The 17,179-nt window shown below is 41.1% G+C and overlaps 1 protein-coding gene across 1 annotated transcript in view; it reads right to left on the bottom strand.

The window, feature by feature from the left end:
* LOC140481921 (Krueppel-like factor 7) overlaps positions 1–17,179 on the bottom strand; it is a 69,444-nt gene that overhangs the window by 24,137 nt on the left and 28,128 nt on the right. The gene's annotated exons all lie outside the window — the stretch shown is intronic.

Genomic DNA, 17,179 nt, shown 5'->3' with positions numbered 1-17,179 from the left:
CTGTCCAGCACTCCTTTCAATTTAAAGTTTTAATTCCTGTGCTCCAATCCTTCCTATCTCCACTAGACTTTGCTCCCTCTCAAGAGCTCAGCATTTCTGTCACTCTTGAACATTTCTCAATATCTTCACTCACTAATGACTGCACTACCTGCCTTCACTTATCCTAGCTTTAAATTCTGGCACTGCCTCCCTAAACTGCTTCTTTCAAACCTGTCTCTCTCATTCCCTTCGAGTCTTCTTTAAGTTTGAATTAATTTTTTCCTTCTGTGAATACCTTGGGATATTTATCTCCACCCCATCACTACATTAAAAGCACTAGATAATGAAGTTACTACTATGCAAGGACTGGCTTATAAAAATTAATGAACTATGCAGAGAACTTGCATCAAAAGAAACATTGGATTTCTAGCCCTAAAGTCAACCATTGTTCAACTGTTTGTAGCCAGGTAGTATCATTAAGATCCACTTTACTTTCTCACCCATACCCAAGTCAGAGATTTACAGGTCACGTATAGGTATGGGGACAAATGGCCAATTCTATGGCTGCGTTCAAGAACAATGATTTTGCTTTTACAGAGCCCCTTTAACAGAGACACATAGTGGGGTCAAACATTGTGGTGCTGGAAAAACACAGCAAGTCAGGGAGCATTGGAGAAGCAGGAGAATTGACATTCTGGGCATAAGCCTTTCATCAGGAATGTTCACAGGAGACAATTGGACAGATTACTAGTAGATGTAGAGTTTAAGGATTATAAAAGGAGAGCAAGGTACAGCAGCTCGGGGAGGGAATTCCAAAATTCAAGATCTAGATTGAAGGCTAGATGGAGTACTCAGTCCACAAATGTAAGAATTGCATCTGACTGAATGTGGCAAAAATAGCCTTGTCTGTTGCACCAAATCCATTCAGAGCAGAAAATAAGTAACCAACCCACGAAAAAGTTCTTACATGAATTTTAAACTAGCTGCAAGATAGAGGAAAACACAGAAACAATTGTTACATTTCTTTGCAAATCAGTGCTTTTGGGACCTGTTCTCATTGGTATTGTCACACTGCACCAGAAAATCAACTTCCTGTTCATTGAAGCTGGGAATTCGTATAAAGTTAGACTATTTAGAATTGTTGCCGGTGTTTTTCCAGACCTTGAAACGAGTTTTAAGATTTAAAGTTATGCTGGTATAATGTTACAGGTGTAATTGTGCATGGGTCAATAGAACATATTGACCATTTTTTCTTTGGTAATATAAATTCCGTACATAAAATGCTCGAGTTAGAGGAGTGCAAAGGTCACAAAATCACAACTGTTACGGCACAGGAGGCAGCAATTCAGACCAATATGCCGGCTGCACATTGGTACTAGATAATGATGCTCAATCTCTTGCTTTTTCACCCATACCCTTGCACACATTATTTGGATAAAAGCATACTAATGCCCTCTTGAATATCTCAACCAAACCTGCCTCCACCATACTTCCAGGTAGTGCATTCCATAACTTTACTCACTGAGAGGAAAAAGTTTTCCCTCACTTCACCTTTGCTTCTTTTGTGGATCACTTTGAAACTACACTTTCTTGTTCTTGTTTCTTTTAGGAGCAGGAACAAACTCCAAGGATTGCAGTTAATGAAGCAGATAGAGTGCAAGGCTAAGGTTAAATTTCTTTTTAAAATCAGTTTGCCATGGAACAGCAAACAAATTCCTTTATTCTCGCTTTTCTAAATTCCATCCCAGTAATTCTGAATCATGATACTAGTGCATTGTTCAGTGTAACGTTTGTCACACAGCATGTGCTTAAACATGCTGGCTGTCCCTGTTTATCAGCAAATGGAAAAGTGGGCCTCCCAAGAACAACATGGCACACATTTTAAAACTGTAATCTGCCTCTATTTCAGATGGTAACTATAAATCAGGACTTCTGCAGCCAATCCTGAAGTTTGAGTTCAAGTCAATTCTAAGCCACCTGATAATCAATAATAATAGATTGCCAGGCACAACAAACGGTCCTTGTTAGTACACTAAGTTGGAGCAGGTAACACTGGATGTGCCACAAGGACTGTGCTAGAGTTCCATTTACTGCTCAAGTCAGAATTTGGACAATATTTACACAAGTTATACCACCAGTACACAACTAGCTGGATAGACACTTAGTTTTACCTACAGGGTGCACTGCAGCAAGGGTCGAGGCTTCATCACCAGCACTACACCACCTAGACTGGCCAGGGCACTTAATGCATAGGAAATCTGTCACCTCCATGTTCCCCTTCAAGTCACAGATTACCTGGATTTGAACATGCATCAATGCCCCCATGTAGTCACTATATAAAAATCCAGAAATTCTCCCTAAAGCAATGTAAGAGCATCTTCATTAGATGATTGGTTCAGGGAAATAAAACCACCACCACCTTTCCAAGGATAAAACTAGAGAAGGGTCATGAATTTCAATCTCAGAGAGAATGAATGAAAAAAAAGTGCAACACCATTTCAGTGGTAACTCAGCAGGGCATGCACTCACCTCAGTCAAAAGTTTATGGCTTCAATTCCCACTCCAGCAGTTGAGCACATAACCTAAGCTAACGTTTTAGTGAAGGTCTGGGGGAGCTCCGCATGCTCAGAAATACTATCTTTCACATGAGTCACTAAGGATTGATCTGCCTTCTCAATTAGATTTTTTTTTAAAGCTCCATACTATTCAATGTCTGCTAACATTTATGCAACAAAAAAAACATGCATTAAATAATCACTTATTGGATTCAACCTATGGGATTGGCAGTAAAGCACTTTAGGATATCCCTACACATATTTATTTCTAAACTCTAACTTCTCACTCACATTCCCAATAATGCATTTGTCCTATTTTTTCACACACACTTTTTCCCCTTTGGGAAATTAGTCAGCAAGTATTGAAAGGATGAGCAAGCTCATTACCAACCTTTTGACCCAGGTCACAAATGCTCTGAGTCTACCATGGAACTTGAGACCAGAGCTTCTGGATCAAAGGAAAGGATGCTATACTGAACCACAAGGCATTCACTCACAGCACATGCAGCAAATCTCACTGAAGTAGGTGACCGGAACAGTCAAAAAAGGCTGTCTGTATAAATGTGGATGAAATGGAGCTTAAAACCTAGGGTTCCTGAAGAAACTTGCACTTGGTCTGATTGAAAGCCCAAAAAAAATGCTCAATCACCACATGTGTTTGGCAACTATTGGTGGTTAATAATACCACTGAAGTCCACACACTGGCACTGACTACACTTCAGATCAAGTGACATGAGTTCCATGTCCTATGCCACCAGCAAAGCCCTATAAACATTGGCAGTTCACCAAATGGTACCTCACTGAAGCAACTCCACATTCACTTGGACATAAAAACATAATACTATTTCCTGGAAAATGAGGGGGTAAAAGATGAGAAAAATTAATGAAAGCTACAGCCTTCTGATTTCCAACAAACTCTTCTGAAATTAAATAACCAGGATCCATTATTTGAGGCTCGTAAGAAGCCTATGCTTTATACACTAGCTACTCACTACTGACCTTTTTGTATTGAACCATTTATGAAGGCAATTTAGGTAGACGTAAAAGATTGCACAGAATTACCTGAAGAGCAAAGAATTCTGCCAGTGACCTGACTACAAGTGCGTATCACGGAAACTTGTGGAGATCGCAGTTGTCATCTCTAATTTATATAGAGCAAGGTTCCTCGGACAGCAGCTGAGATAAATAACTAATTAATCATTTCTTGCCAGTTTAAGTGAGAAATAAGCGATGGTCAGAGTACTAGTCAGATTTGAACTTGCTTGCCCCATTTTCAAATTCATATGAATCATGCAAGGAGTTTAACATCGCATCCAAAAGACTGCACTTTATCAGCACACCCTCTGATTCAAGACTGACATTGCAGTACTGTACTTAAGTTCAAGTCTTTGGAGTGGGACTTGAACTCACCCTTCTGATTCAGAAATAAGAGCTCTGTCCACTGCCCCTTGCGACTGTAGCTTCAAGGAATGTACATACACAAACTACATTGGACATTTTTTCTGAAGGACATAAGGCTCCATTACAAGCTGCTAATGAACTAACTACTGCAATGTGTCTCTCTTTAAAGAAGAGCATGTTCTGACTCTCCCAGCCTAACCTTTATTTGTTCAGGAGTATCACTGGTGAGACTAACATTTGTTATCTATACCTACTTGACCTTCCAGAGTGGTGAGCTGCCTTTTTGAGCCACTGCAGTCCATATGATGTAGGTAAACGCACAGTGTTGTTAGAAAAGAAGTCCAGGATTTTGACAGTGACAGTGAAGGAATGGTGGTACATTTCCAGGTCAGGAAAATGTAGGGGTTGGAGGGGAACCTACAGGTTATGGTGTTCCCATTCGTATGTTGTCTTTGTCCTTCTAGGTGGTAGAGGTTGTGGCTTTGAATGTTGCTGTTGAAGGAGACTTAGAGTTACTGGGGTGCATCTTTTATTGCTACACACTGCTGCCATGGTCAATGGTGGAGAGGATGAATGCTGAAGGTGGTGAATGGCATGCAGAGTGCTTTGTCCTGAATGGGCCCCCTTGAGCATTGATGAAGCGGCATTCATCCAGGCATCTGGAGAGTCAATGCTTTATGGATGGTGGTCAGGCACTGGTGAGCCAAAAGAGGAGTTACTCTGAACCTTTGACCTGCTCTTATAGCCACAATAATTATGTGGCTGATGTCATTCAGTTTCTGGTCAATGGTAACTCCCAGGATGTTGATGGTAGGGACTTAGCAGTGGTAGTGCCATTGAGTATCAGCAGATGGTTAGATGCTCTCTTGTTGTAGACAGTCATCACTTGGCACTTATGCAGCACCAATATTACCTGACATCTATTAGCTCAATCGTGGATGCGTCCAGGGCTTGCTGCATTGAACATGGGCTGCTTCAGTAGTTGGGTTGCAAAAGGTACTGAATATCGTGCTATCGTCAGTGAATATCTCCACTTCTGACCTTATGATGGAGGGAAGGTAATTGATGAAACAGCCGATGATCAGTCCTAGGACACTAACCTGAGGAACTCCTGCAATAATGTCTTGGAATGGAGGTAATTGACCTCTGCCAATCACAGCCATCATTTTCTGTGCGAGGTACAACACAATCGTGGAGACTTTGATTCCCATTTACTTCAGTTTTACTAGGGCTTCTTGTCATCAAGGTAATCACTCTTGCCTCACCTCAAGTTCATGTTTAGACCATGATTATAATGTGGTCTGGAGTAGCATGGCTTGTGCAGAACCCAGTTGAGTTCCAAAAAGTATTTGTTGAGTAAATTCCATTTGATAACATTGTTGACAAACTTCTGGCACTTTCCTGATGATCAAAAGACAACTGATAGGCTTGTTGGATGTGTCTTGCTTTTTGTGTGCAGGACATAGTTGGGCAATTTCCACATTATCATCAGGAAGATGCCAGTGTTGTAGCTGTTCTGGAACAAATTGGCTGAGAGCACAGCGAGCTCTGGAGCTGATTTCTTCCGTAATACTGCCAAAATGCTGTTAAGGTCCACAGCCTTTGCAGTATCCAGCACCTTCAGCCATATTTTTAAAAATTCCTTCATGAGATACAAGTGTTGCCCACAAAGCTAGTGCTTATTTCCCATCACAATTGTCCTCAAACTGAATAGCTTAAAAAAAAACTGAATTTTCAGGGCCAAAAGTTAGCCACTGGGTATCTGGACTTAGGTAGGCCAGAACACGCAAGGTTCCCACCTATTAGATTCCTCCAAAAAGGATCCAGATGGGTTGTGACAATAGCTGATGGTGACCACAAAACTATGACTTTCAATTCTAAATTGATTAGAATTCCTGTGGTGGGATTTGAATCTTGTCCCCAGAGTATTAGCTTGGCCTCTATATTACTAGTCAGTGACCACTTCACCATCTTCCCATTTCTTCATAGCACATGAAGTGAATTTAGTTAGATGAATGCAGCTATGTATAATGCTGGAGAGGCAGAGATGGACCATCTATTCAGCATTTCTGACCAATGATGTACCAGGTTCCGCCATCAATCAGGATGGGATATTTGTGGAGCCTTCTCCAGTGAGTTGTTTAAATTATCCATCACCATTCGATGCGAAGGACTGCAGAGCTTAGATATGATCTAGTAGTTTTACGATCACTTAGTCCTGTCAATTGCATGCAGCTTCTGCTGTCTGGCATCCAAGTAATCCTGTGTTTTAGGTTCACCAGGTCAACGCTTCATTTTTAGTTAAGCCAGGGGCAGCTCCTGACATGTCCTCCTGTACTCTTTATTAAAAGAAGGATTATATCTTTCTTGATGATAATGGAAATGCAAGCCATGAGGCTACAGACAGTGGTTGACTCCAATTCTGCTGACAGCCCATAGTGCCTCATGGATGTTTTGTTTTCAGCTGCTAAAAATCGCTTCAAAATCTATTCCATTTAGCACAGTGATAATGCCACACAACATATTGGAGGATATTGATGTGAAGATAAGCCTTTGTTTCCACAAGGACAGTCTTACTGCTACAAAGTAGAGTTGAGAGAGTAAGATCACATAGCTTTCCCTTGTTGGTTCCCTCCACCTGCCACAAGTCCAAAATAGTAGCTACATCCTTCTGTTCAGTCAGTCATGGTGCTGCCAACACAGTCTTGGTGATGAACATCGAAATTCCCCATTCCCAGGTGTACTGTGCCCTTCCCACATTCAATGCTTCTTCTAAATGGTGTTCAAGATGGAAGAATATGGATTCATCAGCTGGAGGGAGCTGGACGGTAAGTAATAGGTGGTTTCCTTGACTATGTTTGACTTGATGCCATAATACTTCATGGGGTACAGAGACAACGTCGATGATTCCAGGACATCATCCTGACTTTATACTGCTGCATTTCCACCTTAGGTGGAACTGTCCAGGGTGAGACAGAACACACCAGGGGTGGGATATGAGTGATAGTGATTGTACAGGATTCAGTGACTACGACTATGTTACTTGACTACTCCACAGTGCAGTTTTTGACGCAAGGCCACAGATGCTAATAGAAGTTTGCAGGACAGAATGCAGTTTTTGCTTCCCATGCCTGATCAACACAGGTTGGTCTTTCAAGTTTTATTTTTGAGCTTTTCCATGTGATAATACTGAGTGACTTGCTAGGACATTCCAAGGACATTTAACACTCAAACTCATTGCTGTGGATATGAACTAGTGTATCAACCAGACTGGGTAAAAGCGACAGATTTCCATCCCTAAAGGACATTAGTGAACTAAATTGATATGTGCAAAAATCTGGTGAGTTCAGAATGAATCATTACTGAAACTGGTTTTTTATTACAGATTTGTCCATTAATTGAATTTAAATTCTCTCATCTGTAGTGATAAGATTTAAACCTATGTCTAAATTATTTGTCCAGTAACATGATCATTATGCTGTGTTCCCAAATGCAACTAGCACACAGGTCTGAGTTACATATCTGCCTTCAAACTTTATTGCCTCTGCCAACACTTTAGTACTGAAGGTTTACACAACCAAATCCACTTACCTAAAATGCATGGTCCACATGAAAACACTGATCTGTCCTGTTTAAGTTGATTGCAAAATGTTAAAGTAACACTGATGAAAATCAGAGGAAATGTCAGCCAGTCACAAAAGCTGATCCTTCTTGATCTTACCTGGAGGAGCTCAAATCCACTCAGTTTATTTTCTGCTCCTGTATCAGGTCAATGGTGAACAATCTATATACTGTAATTAAGTGGGAGCAGAATGAGTATTGCATGTACATACTTTTACAGCAGAATAAGGGTCTCTGAAAGAGCACACAAGGGACTGGATGAAAGAGGCACAGAGTATCTAAGTTCGTTGATCTGACAGCCTAAGAACAGCTTTGCAACTCAAAATAGTGCAAAGTTAAAAATCACACAACACCAGGTTATAGTCCAACAGGTTTAATTGGAAGCACACTAGCTTTCAGAGTGACGCTCCTTCATCAGGTGATTGTGGAGGGCTCGATCATAATAGAATTTATAGCAAAAATTTGCAGTGTGATGTAACTGAAATTATACATTGAAAAATTGATTGTCTGTTAAGCCTTTCATCTGTTAGAATACAGTGATAGTTTCACTTCTTTCAGGTGTAAATCACAAAACCCTTTTTTTTAAAAAAGATGCATTCTCGGGTTAGCTGTTAACAATGGTGATAGCTAGACAATATGTTGAAAGGTGTTGGCCCCCCGTGTTCTCTGTCTGTGCCATGATTGATTCTAATCTAAAAAAGGGAGACAACAGAGCTTTACATAAATTCATGCTTAACAGACAATCAATTTTTCAATGTATAATTTCAGTTACATCACACTGCAAATTTTTGCTATAAATTCTGTGTTACGATCGAGCCCTCCACCATCACCTGATGAAGCAGCGTCGCTCTGAAAGCTAGTGTGCTTCCAATTAAACCGGTTGGACTATAACCTCATGTTGTGTGATTTTTAACTTTGTACACTCATCCACAGACTCCATCAGCAAACACATCGACCTGGACCCAGTATACCGGCCACTACAGCGGACAGCTGGAACTGACAACCGGAAGCGGCAGAGACAGGCCACTATAAATGTCGGAGGAAACAGCACAGAAGCGCTTCACAGGAGGCTCCCAAGCACTGAGGATGTCACCTAGACAGGGGACGAAACGTTTACAAGACAAATTCCCAGCTCGGCGAACAGAACCACAACAACGAGCACCCGAGCTACAAATCTTCTCCCAAACTTTGTACACCCCAGTCCAACACCGGCATCTCCAAATCAAAATAGTGCAGGAATTTAGATGCTGACTTAACTCTACAGTGAGAAATGTTTAAATTGCCTCTCTAGCAGGCAGCCAGCTGTAAAGCCCCCTACTCAGACGCCCAACATAAGTGAGCACAAATGCTTCCCAGCAGAAAGATTACATGGCAATTAGGAGAGAAGCCATTCAAAACTAACAGGTCCTGGAAGCAGCCAAAGCAGCTAATGAAATGGGACTTCTATTACCACAGCCCAGTGCTAAAGAAAATTAAATTGTTGTTAATTACGCTGCAACAAAGACAAGAGCTTCTCTGTGTGTTGTTACTTCTTGGAAGGGATGTGTTTTTTTTGGGGTGGTGAGGGTGTTCAGACTCCATCTTCCTCTTCCTACACTTCTGTTCTTCAACTCTGTAGCCTCAAGTCTAAAACCCTCCAAGACCTCTGCACTCCTCCAAGACTGACCGTCTCTCTTGTATCACTGTATTCATTTACCTCTCTATTGGCAACTGTGCCTTCAGCGCCAAAACCCAAAGTTCTGGAAATCTCTCCCTAAAAACTCTGCCACCTCCCTCCTTCCACTTCCAAAAAAGGTTTTCAGAACACCCCCAATTTCACTAGTCATATCTCCTTACATAGGTTGTCGTCAAATCTGGTTTGATCCCACATGAGTAGACCTAGGATATTACAAAGTGAAAAGTGCACACATGTTGCTGCCTAGCTGTTAGCATAGCTCAACCAATGACACACTCAGCTCTTCGATGTAAGACCAGCCCCATTCCATGGTCAACCTAAGCTGTTCTTTTTGAGCCTGGCGTTCCAGGAGGACTGGACCAGGCCAGGACAGACAAGCATAGCACTTTTCATTCACTGAAAAACAATGAGTCAGTTGGGTTTTAAAGTCAATCCCATGGCTTCATGATCACTTTTAACCTCAACCAGATAATAGATATAGATTTTTAAAATTTTCTTAAAACTGAATTCAAATTCTCAAACTGAGATGATGGGTTTGAATTCTAAGTCCTCAGATTACAATCCACTAACCACAAACACAGCCTTTTCACAACCTAACCACACAAACACAGTCTCTCAGATGTTGTGACAAGTAATTGAGGTTGCAGAGTCATAGTTCCTTTCCTCATTGCATATAGGATCATAATTGCTTCTAAGTTAGAAATATGGAGAGGTGATGGCCGGGTGGTATTATCGCTTGACTGTTAATCCAGGGACACAGGTAATGTTCTTGTGACCAGAGTTTAAACTTGACTTCAATAACAAAAAGTCTGGAATTAAGAGTCTAATGATGGTCATGAATCCATGGTCAATTGTCAGAAAAATGCATTTGGTTCACTACTGTCTTTTAGAGAAGGAAACTGCCTGGACTGCTGTACATGTGTCTCCAGACCGACAGCAATGTGGTTAACTCTTAACTGCCCTGGGGTAATTAGGAATAGGCAATAAATACTGGCCTAGCCAGCGGCTCCCTCGTCCAGTGAATGAATAATAAAAAAAGTTAGAAGGCCATTTGACTCAGAGCATTCTCTACCATTCAGTATCACAGCTAATTTGTTTGTGCTGAATTACACATTCCCATCAATCCCAACATCTAGCCCAACAAGAATCATCTTCCATGTGAAGAATCCATATCTACCTTTGCAATGATCCCACCTTCACTACTTTTTGTGACACAGTCTCCAAAGTTTCAAAGACTCTCAGTCCTCAAGAAAAAAAAAGATTATCTTGACAAAATATGTTTCAAAACCACAAATTTCAAAAAGGTTTAAACAGTAGTTTGATGCAATGATGTGTTCCCCCAGGCCTCCATATTTGCCCTTTGACTGTATCCAGTTTCTTATTTGCCACTTGACACTCACCTTTACTATCCTATTACTTTCCCAGTTCCCCCTAGAGACTTCTCACCCTCCCTGTTCAGGAGTGATGGCAGGAACCACTTTTTGACATATACAGGTAATGGTGGAAGTCTGGAACTTTGTCCCCCTGCAAAAGACTGTTGAAGCTCGGGGGATCCATTGAAAATTTCAAACCTGAGTTGATAACTTCTGTTCTGTAAAAGGTATTAAGGAGTAAGTTACCCAAATAGGCAGATGGATTTAAGTTCTGAATCAGCCATGTTAATTGGAATGTGAAAAAAGCTCTAGGGCTGAATGGCCACCTGTTACTATATTTCTATGAGCATAAACTCATTGTACTCTCGCTCCCCAGATGAGAAAAATAACACATTTAATGCATGTAAAGGGGAGGAGCTGTAGTAATTTGTATTTAAAAATTGCATCCAAACCCAATTACTGTCACTTATTTCCACAGGATGGCTATCCAAATTGGTCTGTTTCGAGTGTCCCCCAAGTAAACATTACATGAAAGAGACCAATACACAGAGAAAATATGAGAGCCAGAACAGCCTGCAATGAAGGCTTGCTGGTTTTATCATCATGTTGTACACATTTCTGGCTGGAATATATTCATCGTGAGACCCATTTAAATTTAGATTTCCACACTGTACAGACAAGCCAGACACTATCAATCACCAGCGGTTGGCAACTAATAGGATTAGACTGGGGAAGCAGCTTCTCTGACGTTACAGCACATCAGCTAATAAGGCAGCAGCTCCCTTGAATCACAGCCTACTTTTATTCCATTAACTTCTTCCATAAGGATTAACTTTGGTTCAAGTAAGATTGCAAGCCCAAAAGGTCAAACCCCAGAGTTCAAATCACAGCCAGATTAGATTATTATTTCTTGTCATGTTATTTGATTGTGATTTTGTTGTGACTGCTCAGCGTAATGCTGTTCAATTTCATACACCAACACTGCTCTATTGCATTTTACATTCAGATCCTTCCCCTCCCAACTCTAAATGTCACCACACCTGGAGTATCACATACAGTTTTGTTCTCCATAGCTAAAAGATATAGTTGCCATAGATAGAATGCAATGAAAGGTTTACCAGATTGTCTTAAGTGGAAAGCTTGAAGCTAGGTCTATACTCTCTGGAGTTCAGAAGATGGAAGTAAATTTTTACATGGTGGAAGCAAAATGGATGATTCGCCTAGCGGAGGGGGAGGGTGTCTCTGGAACAAAGTTTCAGAATAACGAGTAGGGCTGAGATGATGAATACTTCACTCTCCGAAAGACGAATATTCAGAATTCTCGACCTGAGAGGCATGTGGTAGCTCAGTGTTTGAGCATGTTCAAGCCAGAGTGTAATTGATTTTTAAATGTAAAAGATAAAGGGAGATGGGAATAGTGCAGGAGAATTGCGTTGAGGTAGATTATCAGCAATGATCTAGTTGAAAGGCAGAGCAGGCTCAAATGGGCCAAGTGTCCTAATTCTAATGCCATGTTCCTGTTGGTTTTGGTAGGCTTCCAGAAGCTAAATATTTAACATTTCAGATGTTTTCCCTTAAAATGTGTATATTTTGAAATGAAAATTGGACACACTTGAACTGCTTTGTTTGATTTGCATTAACAACCTAGATTTAGGTGCAGGTCACACTTGAGTGTGACAAACAGCTTTAATAATTGCTTTCAGAAAGCTGCTGAACAAACACTTGGAGAAATGTTTGCAGGGAAAGGAAAAGGGAATTGCTGAAATGCTCTTGCAGAAATCCAGCATAGACACAAAGGACTGAATGGTCTCCTGCTTTGTAACTTGTATGATTCTACTCTTTTGTCGGGAAAAGATCTAAATACTGGACTACAGGGAATGAGTGTTGATTTAATTGGAAGATTTGAGGGGCTAGTGCACGCATGATGGGTTGAGTGGTCTCCTGTTCTTGCATGATTTAATGATGAGGGGAAGGTGGAGAAATCTATGTTGGAAGCATTTTTATTCCTTATCCTTGAAGAACCTTTGGCCTGTGTTGGCCATAGCTCAGAGGCCAGTATTATTCTTTTGGAGGCTGTGGGGATTAAGTCCTATTCCACAGAGTTAGATACACAATGTAGGTTGACAATCCAGTTCCAATACAGAGCAAGTGCAGCACAGACAATCACAAGCAGTCATTTTTCAGCTGAGATGTTAAATGGAGGCCTCTCTTACGTAGATGTAAAATATGTCATGGTACTACCTCAAGGGACAGTGGGAAAGGTCACCCATCGTCCTTGGCAAGACTTATTCCACAACCAACATCATGGAAACAGATTGTTTGGTCATCATCAAGAAAGCAACTCTCCACCAATTTCTCCAGTGCAATTTGAGATTGGTCAATGCTGCCCACATCCTGTGAATGTAGCAAATTGGCTGCCATGGTACATGCATTACAACAATGCCTGCACTTCAAAGAAAATTTAATTGGCTAAAAGGCATTTTGAGATACTAATTTTACTGACCTTGCAGTGTAAGTATAAATTCATGCCAACCACATGCAAATTGGGAAGTGGTGAAGACCCCCTCCAATATCTGCTGAGCTATTGGTGTACAGAGGTCAAATGCCAGTCCACATTCAGGCTTCCAACAGTGCCCACAACCTGTTGCCTACAAGCAGCTGATCACAAGTCCAGCTCATGGTCTTCAATTTTTATCCCTCTTCCCAACAGGAGCTCTGGGAACCACAGGTCCAAAGAAAGGATTTGGCATTTGGAACACCAGCCAATTCCCAAATTTGGGAATTAACAAAAACACACAAAAGGCACAACCTTTCATCCCAGTGTTCTGATAACCTGTGGATCCATTAGTTTGTGGCAAACTTCACACATTTCCATCATTCCCTATTCCGCTTACCACTTTTGGCCATACTTGTATGTTCTCCTGGAGGGAGGAGTATCAAGTACACTAACCACAGTGTGCTTATCATCCACCCAGAGATGGCCAAATGACATTCAACAAGTAGGGCTATCATAGTGACACTTTAGAAAAATAGTATTCAATTCCAGCTGTCACATCTCAGGTGAATATAGTATGTTGCAGAGCAGTGGTCGTGGGGTAAGAGAGTCTTGATTCAAGTCTCATCTGCTGTGGAGGTATGTCTTAACATATCTGAATGGCTTCAGGAGAGGAAATTAAGGGGTAATCTCATTGAGGTGTCTGCATTGGTTATAGGATTTGATAGGTAGGTCGAGAAACAGAAAAACTATTTACTGTGGTAGGTGAATTCAAAGCATGTGGGCATTACTGCCAAGGTCAGCATTTGTTGCCCATTCCTATTTGCCCTTGAACTGAGTGGCTTGCTCGACCAAAGTCAACCACATTGCTGTAAGTTTGGAGTCACGTGTAGGCCAGACCAGGTAAGGACAGCAGATTTTCTTCCCTAAACAATATTAATGAAGATGATGGATTTTTAAAACATTTGCTTATAGTTTCATGGTCATCATTAAGGAGGCTAACTGCACATTCCAGATCAATTAATTATATCTATTCCACCAGCTGCCATTGTGGGCTTAGAATCCATGTCCTAGACCATTATCTTCACTGTCCGGATTACAACTCCAGTGATCTTAACCAGTAGGCTAATGTTTTCCTTCAACCATTACAGCTGGGTGATAGCAGGAAGAACTTGTTCACACAGAGTAATGAAAATCTAGAATTCTGTTCTTGTGAAATCTGTTGGGAGTTTTCAATTGAAAATTTCAGATTTTTATTGGGTAAAGGATATTTAGTGGTTACAAAATCAAGGCAGATACATAGAAGAAAGATGCAGATCAGCTAAGATCTGATTACAGCTGAACAGTCTCAAGAGGTTGAACGCCATCCTACTGCTTTTATATTCCAGAACCCAGGATACAAAAAGAAACTGCTATATTCCAATGAGCAATTCAAGGCACATTCTCTTAAAGCAAGAAATTATCTCAGCAAGAAAGGGAAGAATTAACCCAGAACTTTTCCTAAACTGGAAGTTTGGGGGACTAAATTATCAGAGTAATGGTCAAAGTAATTTGAGCCTCAGACGCAGTCAAACTTCATCACCAACTAGTTGAGGTGAGAATCTTAATCAACTTGCATCGATTGACATGTGCTGTCTGCACAGCAGCATCTAGTTGGAACCAAACTGCTACTTTTGTTCCAATTCTTTAGGTTCAATCCAACACATTCACTAACCATTGTTGATAATGCTTTGCACTCAATCAGGACAAAGTCCTCTTACTGTATTTTTATTTAATAACCATGAATGGGAAAGCTCTCAATGATTGAAAAGCACTTGTGTTATTCATCTTACTGTTTTACCAACAAACACCAAAAAAGCTCAAGCATACGATGTGTATTACTCATTCTTATTTACTCATCTGAAACAGGATTAGTCAAATCTGAATTACCAGGTTAGTCACAGATGATTAATTCACACGTGACTCGACCTGTTGAGTATCTCCAAAGTTCAAGTTCTTACGAAACTGCAGTCACCTCTGTCTCTAGCTGCACTGATAATTGTACAAATTGACAATGAATAAACAAAATTGTACCTGGACAATATGAAAAACTTGTGTTACTGCAAACATCCTTTGTACTGGGCTTTGATTGAGAGTCCACAAAAGCTGAGAGAGCAACCTATAAGCTATACTATTATAAAAGATTTTATTTTCTCTTTAAATAAAAACACACAAACCTCAGAAGGACACTGCACAACAACCAACATCTGTTTCATTCACCTTTGTTTGCTTGGGTTTAGCACAAATTATTACATTGCTTAAAACAAACACCACATAAAAGAATTCAATCCAAATATGGTATGCCAAACCCTGCAGAGGATGATTCCTGAAGAAGGGCTCATGCCCGAAACGTCGATTCTCCTGCTCCTTGGATGCTGCGCTTTTCCAGCGACACATTTTCAGCTGTGATCTCCAGCATCTGCAGTCCTCACTTTCTCCTAGAGGATGATTTTGTAGCCCTGCTGTGTGAAGCAGGCCCGGTCAGCACGGATGTAATTTTTGTTGAGGCTTACAGAGATGAACCAGAACTAACTGTGGTTAACTTGGTAATATCTCATCTCTGGGCCAGAGGTACAAGCCCTGTACCACAGACTTGAACACATAATCCAGACTGACATTGCAGCACAATTAGAGAGGGGGTGCTGCACTGTCAGAGGTCCATCTTTCAGACGAGATGTTCAACCCAAGCCTCGTCTGCCCCCTAAGTTGAATGTAAAGGACTCCATGGTACTATGTAGAACAGGTGAGTTATAGAGATATACAGCAAGGAAACAGACCCTTCAGCCCAACTCGTCTATGCCGACCAGATATCCTAAATTAATCTCGTCCCATTTGCCAGCATTTGACCCATATCCTTCCAAACCCTTCCTATTCATTTACCCATCTAGATGTCTTTTAAAATGTTGTAATTCTACCAGCCTCCACCATTTCCTCTGGCTGCTCATTCCATACACACAGCACCCTCTGCGTGAAAATGTTACCCCTTAGGTCTCTTTTACATCTCTCCCCTCTCACCTTAAACCTATGCCCTCTAGCTTTGGACTCCCCCACCCTGGGGAAAAAATCTTTTATCTGTTTGTTTATCATATCAAGGCCCCTCAAGATTTTATAAACCTCTAACAAGGTCACCCCTCAGCCTTCAATGCTCCAGGAAAAATAGCCCCAGCCTATTCAGCCTCTCCCTATAGCTCAACCCTGGGAAAAGCCTTGTAAATCTTTTCTGAACCCTTTGAAGTTTCACATAATCTTTCCTATAGCCGAGAGACCAGAATTGCATGCAGCATTCCAACAGTGGCCTAACCAATGACCTGAACAGTTACAACATGACTTCCCAACTCCAGTACTTAATGGACTGACCAATAAAGGTAAGCATATCAAACACCTTCTTCACTATCCTATCTACCAGTGACTCCACTTTCAAGGAACTATGAACCTGCTGCCCAAGGTTTCATTGTACAGCAACTCTCCCCAGGACTTTACAATGAAGTGTATAAATCCTGCTCTGATTTGCCTTTCCAAACTGGAGCATCTCACATTTATCTAAATTAAACTCCATCTGCCATTCCTAGGCCTATTGGCCCATCTGATCAAGATCCCATTGTATTCGAGAGATTCACTACACCTCCAATTTTGATGTCATTCTGCAAATGTACTAACGATTATCTCCTATATTCACACCCAGATCATTTATATAAATGGCAAAAAGCAGTTGATCCAGCACTCATCCTTGTGACACACCGCTAGTCACAGGCTCCAGTCTGAAAAGCAACCCTCCACCACTATCCTCTACCTTCAAGCCAGTTATAAGAATTATAGAGAAACAGACCCTTCAGTCCAACTTGTCCATGCCAACTAGATATCCCAACCAGTCTAGTCCCACCTGCCAGCACTTGGCCCATATCTGTCCAAAACCCTTCCTATTCATATACCCATCCAGATGCCTTTTAAATGTTGCAATTGTACCACCTCCACCACTTCCTCTGGCAACTCATTCTATACATGTACCACCCTTATTGAAAAAGTTGTCCCTTAGGCCCCTTTT

The sequence above is a fragment of the Chiloscyllium punctatum genome, chromosome 10 (genome assembly GCF_047496795.1).
Source record: "Chiloscyllium punctatum isolate Juve2018m chromosome 10, sChiPun1.3, whole genome shotgun sequence".
NCBI classification, from domain to species: Eukaryota; Metazoa; Chordata; class Chondrichthyes; order Orectolobiformes; family Hemiscylliidae; genus Chiloscyllium; species Chiloscyllium punctatum.
Note: the sequence above shows the minus strand (reverse complement) of the source record. Positions and strands in the feature narration are given on the sequence as shown.